Raw genomic sequence first — 18205 nt, 5'->3', positions numbered from 1 at the left:
TTTACACAAGTTTCATCCTACTGCATTTTTGTTATAAAAACCTAAACGAAATTTAAAACTAAAGCTTCACGTACAAAATACAATTAACAAAACCCCGCACTGCCAACTCGCACCAAACCTTCCAGCTCTCGTACGACAACAGAAAAAAATATTAGCTTTTTTTTTTTGTCGTTATTGTTGTTGTTGTTTCGTAAGGTATTGAATGTTTTAAACCATATCCGTAGCGGCCATACTTACGCACAGATTTCGTGTTGGACACCGGAGTGACGAGAGAGCTGAAAACGATCGTTGTATGGATGGGGGAACGGCCAGCCAACGCCAAACTTAAAAACGTTGATGGAATCAGGCAGCAGATTGCCAGGATCCCGTAACAGGTTTCCTGCACTGCAGGTTATCAGTAAATCCTTCCTCTGTTATTTACAGTAAATATGATCGCATTTTCTATATCCGAAATAAACCGTTGTCGCCAATAATGCTCTATGAGTAGAGCTACTGTTTACTAATGTTCATTATTGTTATTATTATTATTATTATTATTATTATTATTATTATTATTATTGTTGTTATTATTATTATTATTATTGTTATTATTATAATTATTATTATTATTATTATTATTATTATCATCATCGAGACTTGTGTTTCACAACCAACATAGAATATTTAATCTGGCCGTTAAAACTTGGATACACCAACAGCAAACTCACTTTTCATACTTTGAGAATTCTGATGTACGTTAGAGATTCAGAAGCCCAATTGATCTGTAGGTATAATTAGTAACCATTTGATCCATCTTACGTACACATTCGTACGTGACAGACGGAGCAGTTGTAACGCCTGTAAGTGAACAAGTCTTAGTTTGCTGTATAAAAGTAATCCTGTCTCGACCTGTTATGGACGTGAACCATTGTCTTACCTGTCCAGTGCTTAGAGGAGTTTCCTGTTCGTACTTTATTAGTGAGTAAAGTGAGAGACGTGTAGGTAGAACAAAGAGGAACATAAGTGTGTGACCTGCTGGTAATGACTTGAGAATTAGAGTGGTCGTGAGTGCTCATTACTTACTGCTGGAGGGAATAGAAAATGGAGGGCGGAGCGCTCATCCTAAGTAATGGTAGAGGGTGGGGGGGAAAGGTGATGAACTTGTGACATACAGGCTACTAAAGCGAGGGGAATGTTTATCACAGCCATAAAGCTTCTAGACTCAGGGTTTGGACTGCTGATGTCGCCGTTGCGCAGCTTTCCGAGGGAGATGCAGAGGATGGGCCAACCAGAAGCCATGTGACTCAAGAGTTACAGGAGTAATTTCTATGAAAGCACGTTACAGGATTACTCTTACCTGGGGCAAGGTTGGTGTAAGCCATGTGATGAATTTGTTTTAAATGCGAACGGCATACAGGTGTTTGAAGAGTTACGGTAATGGTAGAGATGATTCAAGAAATAGGACCCCTACAACGAGTGTAGAGTTCTCCCTCCCAGTACTGTACAGGTAGACGTAATAATACAGACAAGTACTTACCCACACACACATTCACTCAAGGGTCTTCTCTCTCTCTCTCTCTCTCTCTCTCTCTCTCTCTCTCTCTCTCTCTCTCTCTCTCTCTCTCTCTCTCTCTCATGGGTGTAAGAGAATACAGAAAAGCAGCAGAGTTCCTCCTGCCCTTACTTCTTTTCTAGCCGAGAGCTATTTATTCTACTTCAGCTCCTCTGAAAGCCTAACCCAGATTAATTTATTTCTGAAAAATTAAGACAGTTATTCTCTCTCAGGTTTATTACATCTCTTAGTCTAATATATTTATACCCTGACTTCTTTAAGGTAAAGTTTATTCATTAATTAACATTTCTAAGAGATGTTTTTTCAAAGGGAAGGGGAGTGGGGGGATATTTTTGGCGATTTTGTCTTTTTTTTCAGCTTTAACCTCATTTTGCCATAGTGCTTGGTATTACCAGTGTCTGATGCATAAGCATATATCATTGGGAATGTCTTAGGAGCTATGGAGTAAGCTACATTAGATGGCTTCTTCCTCATTTATTTCATATTTTCTCTTCTCTTCTCCTTTTGTGTCTTTACCGCCTACTTTGCCGCTTGACTCATTTTCTCAAGTTCCTTCCTTATTTGTGCCTCTTCTGTCCTTCACAAAGGTTTCCCTCTTTCACACGCTCCCAGCCTTTATCTTCTCACCATGACCACATCTCCCTCCCTCCTACTCTCCTTCCCTACTTCCATGCTTGCCATTACCCTACCAGTGGCAGCAACAGCAGGAGGAGCCAGCGCGGAACGACCCCATCCTTCTAGCGGGTTTAAAAAGACAACATTGGCGGCACGGAAACTTGAGCCAGTGTATCGAGGGACTAAGATTGATGGTGGTCTCAAAGTTAGCGTATAATGTCTCGGACTGGCGTTCAAGGCGCCACCCTGTGGCCTGGCTAGAATCCGCGACTCCTGAAGCACCCCGAAAAGCTTCGCTGGATCCCTGCTCTCAAATCCTTCCAAAGCCGTCCTGGGTCCCTGGTCCTCCGAGAGCCACTTGGGATCCATGGTTCTTGAGGTCCTCCCAGAACTATGCCGGCTCTCAGGTCCTACCATAGCCAAGCCACCCTGGCTCTCAGGTCTTCCGAGAGCAGACTGCGATCCATGGTTCTCAGGACATCCTAGAGACACCCCCAGTCTTCCGAACCACGTACAGTCAGAGGCTTCCTAAGCCAGTCGAGCTCTTCAAGTCATCCAGACCCACGCTGGATCTATGCTTCTTTTGGGGAGCCCAAAGCCAAGCTTGGAACCTATACCTCGTAGACAGGCGCAGCCACGCTAAACCTCAGCTCTCTGGGATCAACCCAAACCATTTTGAATCTCTCCTTCAAACCAGTCACTCGCCAAAGGTCCCCTGCTCCACGGCTGATAACAGACTTTTTTGACGCTAGAGCAACAGTGGATTTCTGGCATTCAGGAGCACCCAGCGCCTTGATGGGCCTCCGGAATCGATACCGTCACAGATCCAATAGATATCTGGCTTACCAGTAGACACTCACTGAGCAAAGGTAGACAGATCTCTTGGTACATAGGGATATCGTGGTTTACTAGTATTCGAGTCATGCGGTCGCGTTTTCCCCGTTCCACTTTATGCCAGTCTTAATGTCAAATTGCTTGCTTCTCTGTCTCCCTGCCTTCGTCGCTGCCTGTCTGGCCGTCCAATATGTTTCAACTCCCTGATGTGTAATATATAACTGCCCAGCTAACAGATGTGGCGAGCGGAAACTATGCCATGTTGTCGCCAGCTGGGGTCAGACTGTTGCTCTTGCCGGCTGGATGGTTCGCACGGGTTCGACGCCGTTTCCCTCGTGTGGTTTAGGGAGCCGTTTTGACCTGGTGTTGATTTCAGCCATGCTGGTTATGGTGGAGTTGGTGTTAGGATGTTAATGTTCTCTGTTGACGTGTTCATGGTGATGATGCTTGTTCTTTATAAATGAGTCGATGTTCTTAGTGGTGTTCTACACTGTGGTGTGGAATGGTAGTTATGTCCTGCTTGTAGTCATGTCTGTTCTGGCGATTGTGTTGTTTGTGGTTCTGATTCTGGCCGGATGACGTGCGTCGTTTGTGCCACCATTGGTAAAAGTGTTGTTGGTGGTTTAGTCACAGTTCGTGGGGTTTATTCTCGATGCTCTGAAGATTAAACGATTATACCAGCAGCGTTAAATCATGGTATTCAAGCTGTTACACTGTGATGAACTAGTGGAGAGTTAGATTATTCAAAATAAGGAGTTAAAGCAGAGCACCTGGGAGGTTTACACCATTATACTCGGGCGATTTAACGCTCTGAGGGATGCGAGAAATCGTGTGGACTCGAAAGTTTGGACACTGTCCCCTCCTCCACGGAGCCAGCCAGACATGCAACATGCACGGGCGACAGTCCCGTATCCCTGTCGGTAAAGACGTTCAGAATTGAGCTCTTGAACCCATTTCTCTCTTGTAGCATCAAGAACCAGAAATATATTACACCGTGAAAGTGGTACTCTATATCTGCCATGCCCGTGTCATTCAGTTAGAACTATCAAATCTCAGTTTGTAGATGTGAAGGCGAACGAATTCCTGTCAGAAATTCACCGATACAATAAAACCTGACCAATCAGCCACACTCCTGGTGTCCGTCATCGTTGCCCGCTTGAAATATCCTTTTTCCTCTACCATTCACTCTCATGGAGGGGGATCCACTCTTAATATTTCTCTTTTATCGGAGGCGTGAAGACGTGGTAGAGGACAGAGAAGATAAGGTTGGTATGTCATCTGAACTCTCACTTTTCAGAGAGTTTGTCGTAATCTGGGGTAGGCAACGGTGCGGATCTCCCCCGGGTGGGCTAAGTAACGGTCCAACGGTGAAGATTGTGAGTGGCGTCCCGTCCGTTGAAGTGCGCAGGTGCACCGCTGCGCTGCTTTCTATAATTTTGTTGACCTTCGTTCTCTTCATCTGATTTGATGGAACAGATTACTATTACAAGTGAGATAAGCTATATATTTTTTTTTTTTGACGATATGAAATTATTTGTGAGTTGTTTTGTGGCTGTGTAAGACAAGAAAGCGAGTTTAATTTGGATTTTTGTGGTTTGTGTATCTAGTAAATTTCAGCTGTTGAATTGAACCTGGAAGGGCTTCGCTGTAAACCATACCCCCCCGACTAATTCCCATTAACCGTTTACAGGGAGGAAAATATATTTTTTTGTGGGAAGCGAGGAAAATAATAGGCTCGAGGAGGAGGGGGTTAAGGGAGGGAAGTTAGCGTTGAAAAGTTGAGGAAAGAATAATGAGCGGTAATAGATTTGAGGCGGGGTGGGGGGCGGAGGCGATGTGGCTTGTGTTACAAAGTTAGATAGTTTTTGATGAGTCTTTAAGGTGAATCGGAGAGTTTTATATAGGCAAGTGATCGTATCTAAAGACTGCAGGTTAACTTCTTCGCCGTTGGTCCGGACTTTTTCAAATGGATTGATGCAGGGTGTCCGAAGACTCACCCCGGGTTAATTGCTGTACGTAGCGTCCTCCGGATTGAAGGATGCACGGGTTCTGTCTCTTCCTTTGCAAGGGACACACACGTTCAGAGGTCTACCACGGTTGGCCAAAATTGTACCCGTAGAACAGCGTCGAAGAGAAAGGGATGGTTGGAGAGGAGGTGATGCCAGGAAAGTTATGAAGGCGGAAGACTTTTGATTCCACTCTCTTTAATGAAGAGGTGGAGGTGGGAGCCAACCCGATGTGCGAACGTTACATCATGTGAGGGCGAAATGCGGCACTAATATATACCCGCCTGGTTTGAGGAGGCAGACTTTGTGTGTACACGTGTGCACAGCCTGCCACACATGCATGACGTTATCATCACCTGGTGTCGAAAACACCTGTACCTTATCCTTAGTATGTATGAGTGGCCGAGGGAGGAGTGACGTCGCCTAACCTGATCCACCTGGTTGGCCGAGACGGGAGTGACGTAGCATAACCTGATCCACCTGGTTGGTCGAGGCAGGAGTGACGTAGCATAACCTGATCACCTGCTTGGTCGAAGCGGGAGTGATATTTCCATTTACCCTATCCCCACACGTGACTGGCTAAAGAAGGAATGACGTATCTTAAAACTGATCACTTGGTATAGCTGAAGAAGAGATGACATCACAGTTACGTAACCGTCACGTCACACGATTAGCCAAGAAAACGTTGACGTCATGGCGTGATGCTCATCCCACGCGATGCATTGAGGTAGGTGTACACCTACCTAGTCCTTCCTCGCGCCGCCGACAGCTTCATGAGCCGTACTGTTGTGGGCCGCACGAACGATGGCGTGGGTTAACACGGGGCTCTGCGGAGTGGCTCATAAATCAGATGTCGTGTTCAACAGACCTGTATTATACTAAATATACTCCGGCCCCGAATGCGTCATCATACTCGGTTTAAACAGACTATCGTCTGGGAGAGCCTACGTAGGCACTGGCTAGGTTTGGATGATGAAGATTTATGCTCCGAATGCATTACGTAGGTAATGAATGCATTACCTAGATAATGCGTTACGTAGGTGACCCAGTCTGTTCCGAGTTTACTTGTAAGTTACTTACCGTGTTACTATGACCCTGGTATGCCGTTCTTTCTAAATATGTGTTCTCTCCCCGGTGTTGAAAGATGTTATTCGTGTTCGTTAATATGGCCTTTGAATTCTCCATGGTGGATAATTCTTCCAGTCATAATGCCATGAAATTTTGTGTTCAGTCTGTCTCTCTTTTCATATATTTGTGCAGGTATATTTTTAAAAGACGCTATGTCAGATTTTTTTCAAGATACCAGCGTAAAATTGTGTATATATATCACCAACCACCGGTGACTAACACACGATAAAAAGTGGAATGTGTCGATAACTGTTTGAGATTATTCGGGGTGTACATATAAATTTATAAATAAAAAAAGGAGTGAATAGCATAGTCAACATTTAAATGTATTTTCTTGCTGATATTTATTCTTTTTATTTGTAGTGTCTGGAGTCATAAAGTCCCACAGTAAATATTGCCCTGTAAAAGAAAACTTCATGGTATTGGCATCGAATTTGAGAACGACTGAATAAAATACTAGCTAGTATAGAATAGTATAGAATAAGAAAGTACCCGATTTATTGAGTGTAATTCCTGTGGTTGCACAAAAGCTGCGTCTCTGAGTCATTTATTTTTAATGATACCTGTTTGACTGATGTAGAATTAAGTTTGAATACCAGAGTATATAAATTTGCTGACACAAAAGGACCAGGTTTGAGAAAGGAATGAACCCTTTAAGACAAAGAGGGAAATGGAGTCTTAGATATGAAGGGGAATTGACGCTCTACATTTTTATATCGAAGTACCCAAAAGTACAATGCAGTAATTGTCAATGTGGTAAGAGAAGCGACAAATGGAATTCCGCGTAGACGAATGTAAAGTGAGCATGCTGAAGATGAAAGCGAACTCACGAGGACAGTGTGTTTGGGGAAGCTGTTGTGGAGATATAAGCAAATATACTGGTCTTCGAATTATTATCAGTGATTATCAGAAATACTCAGAAGTAGTGTGATTCTTCCCAGAGAAATGGTAGAAGTTGTATAGAGAAATTTCAGTACTAAATAAACAATCTGAAACCAATTAGCCCCTTATAATTCATCTGTAAGACTAGGTGGTACAACTCCGCTCTCCATGTCATAATAACTAAGGTAGGCTAGGCTTGAGAGAGACCTGAAGAAGGTGATAAGTTTAGGAACTGGACTGATGAGTATGACACGTAAGAAAGAGATTAAAGGGATATAAACGACTTCGAACAAAAGCGGACGGACGGCTCAATAGAACTTTTTAAAATGCCTTGGAAATTTGGCAGAGTTGCTTACCGATCACTGTAACAAGACAAGATTTGAATCATAAGTATGGTACAGATAACGTTGATGAATGTACACAAAGAACCAGTGTCCAGGCTTTGAGGGGATAAAGGCCTCGCCAACATGAGCAAATTACGTCTTCCTGATGAAGTTGTAATTGGACCCGTTAGGGTTGGTTGCCTGTTCCCCGTGCCGTGAGCCACAACGTGATATAAGTCGTTCATGAAGCTACTGTGTGATTACCCTGTTTCCCCTGCTGTCAATGACTTAGTCATTCACCAGATAGAAATGAAGGAAAGGCGTGAGCCTTCCTTCATTCCTTCCTTCAGCATGTCACTTCGTTGTAGGCCAAGAGGGGGATGGGTCTTTCTTTTTTTTTTTTTTTCATTCTCATTTCATGTGCTCTCTCTCTCTCTCTCTCTCTCTCTCTCTCTCTCTCTCTCTCTCTCTCTCTCTCTCTCTCTCTCTCTCTCTCTCTCTCTCTCTCTCACGCAATTACTCAGCACTGTACTGCCCTGTAGGGCCGGTATATCACCGGACTGAATGGTCGCGACGTAACAGAACGAATTTTACTCCGGTCATTTGGCCGGGAGGGGAAAAAAAATGGCCGGGTAAATGAATTTCAGAGGCAAAAAAGAATTTAAACCGTCGTGTTTTAGGCCAAGCGTGCGCCCTTATTATTATTATTATTATTATTATTATTATTATTATTATTATTATTGTTGTTGTTGTTTCTATTATTATTATTATTATTATTATTATTATTATTATTATTATTATTATTGTTGTTGTTTCTATTATTATTATTATTATTATTATTATTATTATTATTATTATCATCATCATTATTATTATTGCTATTATTGTTATTATTATTATTAGTGTCGTCATTATTATTATTGCTATTATTATTATTATTATTATTATTATTATTATTATTATTATTATTAGTATCATCATTATTATTATTATTATTATTATTATTATTATTATTATTATTATCATTATTATAAGCTCTCTGCTTTGCTGTACTGTTTTGATGTTGGTCATCAGATCTACGCTGAAAAGTGCATTATTTTTGTATCTTTGGTCGACTTTCTATGAAAAATATGTGATTGCAAATTGCATACGGCATTTACGCATGACTAAATCATTAAATGATTTTATGGTTAATTAAATATTTGATTAAGGTAATACTTTATGGATGAGTAAGTGAACTGTGTTATTATTATTGTGCAATATTACAGCTTAATAAATGAATTTTATTATTATTATTATTATTATATTATTATTATTATTATTATTATTATATTATTATTATTATTATTATTATTATTATTATTATTATTATTATCAGGGTAAGGAGCTTTGAAGAATCAGGACACCATAGAAATTTATTCTCCTACATGACAGGTTGTAGGTGTGCTCTCAACTGCAGAGAGTTGTTGTAGATGTCCTCCCCACTACAGAGAGGTTGTAGATGATGCACTTCCCACTACAGAGGGTTCTTGTAGATATGCTCCCCACTACAGACGGTTGTGAATATTCTCCCCATTACAGTGCTTCCCACTACACAGGGTAGGAGTAGATATGCTACCCCACTACACAGGGTAGGAGTAGATATGCTCCCCCACTACACGGGGTAGGAGTAGATATGCTCCACCACTACATGGGGTAGGAGTAGATATGCTCCACCACTACATAGGGTAGGAGTAGATATGCTCCCCCACTACACAGGGTTACAGGGGCACTCTACCATCTATCAGATTACATACCGTTACAAAACCAAAGCCCCACACACTACACAGGGCTACAGACAGACACAGCACGCTGCACACAGCCCAGCGCACACAGTAGCAGAATAATTCCCAAAAATATTCGAGAGAAAAGCTCCATTATTAATACGAACAAGGCCCTGTCCTCGAGCGCTGTGAGCCGCTGCTTGTGTTTGTTTCTTGGTTTGTGTGTGTGTGTGTGTCTCTCTCTCTCTCTCTCTCTCTCTCTCTCTCTCTCTCTCTCTCTCTCTCTCTCTCTCTCTCTCTCTCTCTCTCTCTCTCCCTATATGTACGAACTGTACGTGGAGGGAGTTCAGCTCTCATGGGGGCCCCCATTTGAAATTGCTTCACCCGTTAGATAAATGTTAGACTCCGGGACCACAGTATCATCATGGGGCTTCGTCCGTTCATCCGCCACTCCCGTTATGATACGGGGGGAAGTGTGTTTACGTCTCCTGTAACAAGTGTCTTGCTTAGCGTGATGTACAGGGCCTCCGGTGGTTCTGTCTGTGCAGTCTGTCAAGAGACCTGATCACATGTTGACATCTTCGTCCTGTGTCTCGGTTCGGAACTTGGAGGAAGGTTGTGGTCGTCAGCCCTTACTCTTCTCTCTGCCATGGTGGATAGATTTTTGGTTTCGTGTGTTACGTTGTGTGTGTGTGTGTGTGTGTGTGTGTGTGTGTTTGTAAGGGGCTATTGTATTTTTTTTTTCGCTGCTTCTTCCTCTTTCGTTTCCTTGTTGTCTTACCACTTTCCATCCTTCTTCTTGTTATTCTTCTTCTTCTTCTTCTTCTTCTTCTTCTTATTCTTCTTCTTCCTCCTCCTCCCTAAATCAAGGAATCTATTCAATTTCAAGATTTTTAGAGCCTGGAACTTCTTCCTCAGTGATCAAAATTTCCGGACGACAGGACATTTTCCTTCGCTAAAAATAAACGTCAGTCTTTTATTTGTGTACTTTTGCCAAGGTCTGGGAGCGCCCTCTTTATGGCCGGCATTAAGGCCTCGCCGGTTTTATATATCCTTCAGGAATGATTTTTTTCCCCCCTCTCGCTCGTATTTCTTTTTCTTTTATTATTATTATCTTTCTCTTTTTTTATTTTTTCCTTCTTAATAAGGGCTGAGGGATGGGGGACCGCGCCGGCTGAACGGTAAGGTGGCGGCTTCAAGAATAGACCGGGGCGACGCGTCCCCCTGATAGATCCGTAATGAATACGCGAGGGAGGAGTAGCGCTACCGTGTACCGTAGGTCTCTCTCTCTCTCTCTCTCTCTCTCTCTCTCTCTCTCTCTCTCTCTCTCTCTCTCTCTCTCGCCGGCACGTGGGCTGGTGGCGTTCGGTTAGACAGACATACACAGCCTAGATTTACCTGCGGTGAGCGCTACGAGCTCGCCATTCCCCCCTGGCCCAAACCTCGCCGTAAGTACTCTCACAAACGTAGCAGTCTTCTGCTCCAGCGTTAAGCTCTCGGACCAAGTTTAGCGCTTTACCGCTAGGATTCACAACTCTTTTTTTTCTTTCTTTTTTTCATCATACTCGTGTGCGCTTTTCCTCTTACCTTTTGATGTTTCATCCTTCCCATTTAACGCTATTTTGCCCAGGGTTAGACCTCTCTTTTATCCTTTTTTTTCCTCTTAATTCCATACACGATTACTGAATCTAACGTCCTTTGCTGTGGCACTTATTTTTACTTTTTGTTTTGGCACAAACGTAGCACGGGTTATATCTGATGTGCCAAGTCTCTTTCCAGCACCGTTGGTGTAGTCTGGTCGCTGGAATGTGTACGTACTGTTTGGTGTTTCGCTGTAATGCTGTCATCTCGCTGTAACATGGTCTCACTTTCTATAATGTAACCTCCCTACAATCTAGTCACACCTTTTCGTAATGTAGTCTCGCTGTAATCTAGTTGCCCTCTGTAATATAGTCTTGCCTGTGATCCTGTAATCTCTCTCACATTTTGTAATCTCGTCACGCCCAGATCTCGCTCTGGCTGTAAATCTAGTCTCACTTTCCGTGATGCAATGTCTCTCAGATGGCGTGTCTCTCCTGATGTAATCTCGTCTCTCAGGCGTACTGCTGGTGCTGTCTCTTCTCTGATCCGGGTCGGTGATGGAGCATTCCCCTCTCTTTGTCAACTGGCGAGACGTTTTTCTTTTTCTTTCTTTTTTTCTTCCTCTCACACATCGTTTGGCCTGGGTGGGGTGCCCGCATGCAGTCTGATGGTCCGCTGGTGTGTGCCGCTGTGTGTGTGTGTGTGTGTCTGTGTCTGTGTCAATATATTTGGGTGTGTGGTTGACATTTTGTTTATGTTTGTACACACACACACACATATATATATATATATATATATATATATATATATATAGTGCTAACTTTTTTTGTCTGTGTTTGTTTCTGAATGCCTGGTTTCGTCCCTAGTGTACCTGTGCACTACAGGGAGGGAGTTCTACGCTCGTGAGGACCCCCCGTCGCCTTTTATTGTATAATTACCAACTTGTGTTGCACGAGGAGGGAGACCTGCACTCGTGGGGGTGCCACCTCTTGAACTTTCTCTGTCGTACAACTTTTTTTTAACTTTTGTATCCCGTCCACGTTCACAATTTCGTCCGTCGGTGTATTCCGGTCATCCGCTTCTCTTATACTTTAAAAGTATTACTTTACTTCTCTTCCAACAAGTTTCTTGCGGAATCTCTTCTTGTTTTTGGTTGTTTCATCCCTGCATCTTTCGAAGGACTTGTTCGTCGTCGTCAGAATGACCTAAAGGATCTCGATCAGTTCGCCCGCCCCTCCTCACTAGACTCGCTGAATTCCAAAGGCTCACCTCTCACAGACACCTCAAAAAAGGAGCTCTGAATGTGTGTGTGTGTGTGTGTGTGTGTGTGTGTGTGTGTGTGTGTGTGTGTGTGTGTGTGTGTGTGTTAGGAGGGTAGAGTGAGTTGCAGGGATGAGATTTAGGGAACCTTTCTGTGAGGGCCATGTCACTAGACCTGGACACCCCCAAGGGAAACTTGATTTACGAGCTAACTGGCTAGGCACACGGCACACCCGCAGAGCGATAGTTTTTAACCTTATACATATCTACCGTCTAGAGGGAGGATGAACAGCTGACTAAACTGTGGCTCTTGTGCCCCAGCGCCTGGGCTCGAACCCGGACTAGTGGGAACATACGATACGTTCTCTGATAGCGATCAAATTAAAGAGAAGAGAGTCCTTAAGAATCAGAATTGCAATGTGTTAGTACGTTTTTAACACCATTATATACCTTTACTTTTATCGGTGCGTCGGTTGTCAGTACTGCATTATGTATCATCTGGTTTCAAGGGCAGTGCTAACACTATGGCATTACTATTACAGTAGACAGAAGAGCTGTTTTGTTAGTGGAAACTCTATATATTATTCTTAAGTCAACGAAAACCTCCTCAGAGCCATGGTAACTGGCAAACAAGACTGCCATCAAGAATTCATGATTGTATAAACATTAATTTTACATCCGCCTTACTTGGAACAGCCTTTTAAACTCAGGGGGGTAAATCCCAGTGTATCTTGAGGTGTTTTATTTAGTCGTATAAATACACACAATGATGGACCTTAGATTGGTGTCGTGTTTACATATCCAGATAGAATTTGAGAAGTCTGTCATTTCACCAAACACTCACAACTGTAAAAGCTTTTAAGTTAGTAATCGAGAATGAAAGCCGTATTAGATATTCATATTTATATTAGAAGTTTTTGCTCGTGGAGAACACTGTTAGTTAGAAGTTGTCGAAGTTCGCGTGTGTAAAGTTTAATGCGAAGAATTCCAGAGTGTAATGTTGGTATGCGATTTTAGTGGCCATTTGCCTGACGGTGTTCATTCATACATAAGTAATTCAGTTTCCGAGCTAGACGTTCGAGCTATCCAGAACACCAGAGTAAACATGAAAGATATGATGTCCACCCAACGCTCACATGCGACTTGTGTTTTGAGCTGTCTCATGAGCTGGCGCGGTAAGGTTTCTGTGGGTCGTGATGTCAGTGGCATCGGGAACAATTTGTTCTTGTGAGAGATGTAGACGGTCGTGTGAATGCTGTCATATGTATGCTGTCTCGTGAGAGAAACAGGCATGTATATGCTGACTGATGGGAGGAATAGGCTGTCATGAGAATATTGTACTTACAGGATAGATAAAATGCCATCTTTATGTCATGTTTATGCTGTCTCGTGAGAGAAACAGTCATGTATATGCTGTCTGATGGGAGAAATAGGTTGTCATGAGAATATTGTACTTACAGGAGCGACAAAATGCCATCTTTACTATCTTACGTTCGTCATTACTTAGAGCAGTAAGAAAGGGATATACCTGTTGCTTCGTTTGGATTCAGTGCAACTCGTGAAACTAACAAGAATATCGACTTTTTTTGTGGGGTAAAATTAGTGTATGGAAATATGCGTTGGGAAGTACGGCAGTGCGGGCCTTACTTGCTCGATGTGTTCTATCCAGTAAGAGTGCATACGTGTGTGTGTGTGTGTGTGTGTGTGTGTGTGTGTGTGTGTGTGTGTTGCTGGAGGATTGTTATGCCAGATCGTTGGAAGCACCAGGGGTGTAATCTCGGCCGCCAAGGAGGAGCTGCTGCTCCTGTGGCAGTGTGTGCAAGACCTGAGCTCCTGAAAGGGAAGGAGAGAGAGAGAGAGAGAGAGAGAGAGAGAGAGAGAGAGAGAGAGAGAGAGAGAGAGAGAGAGAGAGAGAGAGTTCCTCTTCCTCCTCTGCCAGGTGTGACTGTCAAGAGTCGGGCTCCAGCTTATTCTTCACTGCGCTCGCTTTTGGGCTTGAGGATAAATGGGTGGGAGGAGGAGCGGAGGTATGAGTGCGTTTGATCGTGTGCATAAGGAAGAGTGAGCCTGGGTTCCTCTTGTGTATTCATGGCGTTACTCACGTGTTGTGGGTTGTGGTACATTCTGATGTTTGCATCTACACGCCCTTGTATAGACCTGCATGACCCATTACACACACACACACACACACACACACACACACACAGGCTGCCTCTCCATACTGTACAAGCCGGTAATTATAATTACGCACAAGTTCAGCGTACGCTGAAGTAAACATACGCAGTGTATTACGGTGAGAAGATAAAGACGTGGCCTTGCGGACCAGAAGAAAAAATTGAAAAAATAAAAACCATTAAAACATTTAGCGACTTCACACTTTTTTTTTTCGTTTCCCCTCACGTCAAATTGACTGGTGTAAAGTGGCCTTTAGGCCATTTATCTGCACTATGAATTTTCATGAAACTTTTTAATTAAAGGGACTACCCGACTTTTATACGGTGACCATTTATCAGCGGCTCAGAACACGCCCGCTGACGGACTAGATGAGTTCGAGCAGAGGTGGCGGGCATGCACGGTCATCATCATCACCACCGCCCTCGTCGTCTGACTTTATTATCTCCCCATTTCTTTTTTTTTTTTCGTACGGGACTGTGGCGCCGGGGGAGGAAGTGCTCGTGCTTACCAGTGGGGAGAGTAAGCGGGCACGGGGGCCGGGCGCGGGCTGGTGTGGGGTGGTGAGGAGACACGAGGGTGTGTGACGTTGCATTGTGGAGGTAGCGGGGAGGGAACGGGAGGCTTTTTTCAACACCTTGGCATCCTCCTCCTCTTCCTCCTATCGTAGAGCAGGGTAATCCCCTGCTTGGTAGGTGCGCTGGGCGGGTCGTTGCCTTCGTCGGGAGTCTGAGTTAGTATAGGTCGCCAGACTGGTTGATCACCGCGTCTCTGAGGTGTGTGTGGTGGTGGAGGAGGAGGTAAGTCCCTAACTAGGCTTTCTGCCGTCTGTTGAGTGTGGGAGTCAATAAATCTAAGTTTTTTTTTTCTATATCTTTTGGATAAGAGAAAATGGGAGATTTGTTTTTCCCCCTCTCCTGTGAAGTGTCGTTAAGTGAAGACTTTGATTTTTTATATTCTGTGAACTGTGGGTTGGCATATCAGAAGTCTTTATATTACGGTTGTGAGAAATAGGTTGTTAGTGATTCGACAGTTTTTTTTTTTCCTTTTCTTCTTTTTACTGTTTTCGTGTCCACGTTAACGAAACGTGGTTGTGAGGTGGGAACGCTTTTTAATTACGGTAGTGAACTGTGGGTCTATATGACCATAGAGTTTATAGTGATTTCGTAAACTGTTAGTTGGACTTTATATCTTTTTTTTGTAAGATAATCTTCTTTTTTTTTTTGGTAAGGTAATTTACCAGTAGAGTGACCTTAGGGTGTATGAATGCTATCATTTGTGTCATAATGAGTGTATCATGAGATAAGACGGAAGGCGTAACCAGTTTACCAGTTGGATGGAAAACAAAATACGTGGTATCTTTTCTTATCTTCTCTTGTACGAGTTGGAGATTCCTGGTCCCCAGATGTAGATACTGTTGAGTGGACAAAGATAATGTATCATGATGATATAATAATTGTAATGACCTGGGGAAAATTGCACATGAACAGCCACACGAGAAGGGGCGTGTGCACCGACCAGGCTGGATGTTGGAAGCAACCTGTGGTAATGTGTGGATGTTGATCTGAAAGCGTTGTTATGTAGCCTCTGTTGTCACTTCGTCAACTGAGCTCCTCCAGTCCTTCCATAAGGTTTCAGGGGTTTTGCCCTTCCGTCATCGCCTCCTGCAACACTGTCTCCGTTAATCCCTCGGGATTAGAGGAAATAAAAGCGACGGTAACCCGAGCGTCGGCCATGATTCCCACGGAAAGAAAAGAAAAAAAAAAGAAATAGAATACGGTTAATGGAAATGATGGCATCACAGTATATGTCAAGCCAAGTGAGAAAGGTTTTCTATTTCCTTTTTTACGTCGCGTGGAACGTCAGATGTGGAACATTTCTCTCTCTCTCTCTCTCTCTCTCTCTCTCTCTCTCTCTCTCTCTCTCTCTCTCTCTCTCTCTCTCTCTCTGTTCCTGAAATGTTTCCGGGGATGAATATATTATTATAATTACCTCCGCCAGATATATCTCTCTCGGTGTTGGCCAGAGCCATTTGATCATGGGAGTGCATTTCATCCCCAATTGCGTTGACAGATAATAATTATACTCGGTTGTCTAAATAGATTTTTGGACGACATCAATGGGGGGGGGCTTTTGAAAGCGAGCGCACCGGAGCGCGCAGTGCCCCTCCTCGAATCGGTCATATCATTTTACCGTAAGTGTGGAATGTATTATGATGGAATGAACAACCCACTACTGGCCACATCCCCCCCGACTCTCCATGAGTACTATCCAGTGAGATCAGTCGGGGACGTGTAGCACAGTCCGCAAACCTAATTAACTCTTTTTTTTTAATCATATAATTAGCATATCCCCGGAAGATAAGTATGACAATTAGTATCATAATAAACTTCGTTTTAAAGCTGGAACTCTCTCTCTCTCTCTCTCTCTCTCTCTCTCTCTCTCTCTCTCTCTCTCTCTCTCTCTCTCTCTCTATATATATATATATATATATATATATATATATATATATATATATATATATATATATATATATATATACCTATCTATCTATATGTGTCTATCTATCTATCATTATGTTAAGGAGCTTGTTTAGAAGGAGAGCTTAGTGTCCGTGAGGGCAAAGATGGGTATGTTTAAAGGTACAGTAGGCCCGACGGTGTCGTATGGTATTGAATGCCAAGAGAAAAAGGTTAAGGGTGGAATTGCTGGAAATGGAAATGTTTGAGGACTGCGTGTTGCGTGATGGGGAACGATCGTAGATAGCATGGCAGTGTCAGGGAGAGGTGTGTGGGTGAACGCAGTGTCATTGAGAGGGCCGACCAGAAAGAGCTGAAATGCTTCGGGCTGGAGAAGAGGAGGAGGGAAGAAAGACAGAGGATCTGCATGTCATAGGAGCAAGGGAAGGGGAAAACCGAAATGGAGATGAAAGGATGGAGTAAAGGAGGTTTTAGAGTATCGGATCCTGAACATTGAAGAGGGCAACAGGCATGCGTGGGATAGAATGAATTTGATCGACGTGTTATATAGGGGGCGGCGGGGCGATATGTTGCCTTTGGAAACACCCAATAAAGAAAACGAAACAGAGTATATGAAACCATCAAGTAATGTGTGGTGCATGGCTGTGAGTGAGAGGCTCTGGTTGTATGCACATTTTACATGATATCTCGAGAATGGATATTTGTAGATGAGGCAACGGTTTATTACTTTGCAATATTTCCTTGAAGCAGGAGAAGGCCATTAGGCAAAGGAAAATTATATATTGAGTGTGCGAGTATGTGTATGTGTGTGTATGTGTTGTTTGTGTCTACTAGTATTGGCCATCTAATCTCTTACTTACGTGGGTCTTGACTCGTGAAAACTTGACAGCATTTCAGACGAGAGTTGACAAAGTGCTGTGATACATACGTTCTGGTTCGTACAGTCGTGGATGGATCCGGATAGCACAATCCGGCTGTCTCGTCATGCTTGGCCCGAATTTTGTATTGCTTGTTTAATGTGACTTTTCTCTCCCCTTGATGAGGCAGGGGAATAAACTTCAGATTTTTTCCCGCTGCCTTAGAGGGAAACGTTGAAGCAAATCAAAAGCAGAGAGGGAGATTTTTTTTCTTTCCTTTTTTTTTCCCAACAAGAAATTAGTATCGCAATCAACGTGAATTGGATATTTTTTTTTTCTCTCTCTCTCTCTCTCTCTCCATTTACATTAATATGCCTGAGAATGAGGAAATGAACGGCTCATAATTCGGTCTCAGCATGACAGCATAAATATGTGATGTAAACCGCTCACACACAGGTACCTACACGGCCCATTAACGCAATTACCAGAACACACCGTAATGGCCGGCTAACGGGGCTGTTACCGTGTGTTGTAGTGAGTAATGACGACGACGAAACCCCCCCCCCCCCCACCGAGCCGCGTTACCCCCCGACGTGTAACACACACAGCCACCAGCGCTGATCCCAACCCACACTGGGAGAGACGCGAGAAGATGGTGGAAATGGTGAAGGATTGGAGTATATAGACTCAGTGAGCGAAATCACCCCAGGTGGTGAGGGTAAGAGCTGGTAGTGGTAAGAGAATGGTTGAAG

At 43.3% G+C, this 18205-nt stretch overlaps 1 protein-coding gene across 1 annotated transcript in view; it reads left to right on the top strand.

The window, feature by feature from the left end:
* LOC139747265 (calcium-activated chloride channel regulator 1-like) overlaps nucleotides 1-18205 on the top strand; it is a 319531-nt gene that overhangs the window by 34182 nt on the left and 267144 nt on the right.

The sequence above is a fragment of the Panulirus ornatus genome, chromosome 68, assembly GCF_036320965.1.
Source record: "Panulirus ornatus isolate Po-2019 chromosome 68, ASM3632096v1, whole genome shotgun sequence".
In the NCBI taxonomy this organism is placed as follows: Eukaryota; Metazoa; Arthropoda; class Malacostraca; order Decapoda; family Palinuridae; genus Panulirus; species Panulirus ornatus.
Note: the sequence above shows the minus strand (reverse complement) of the source record. Positions and strands in the feature narration are given on the sequence as shown.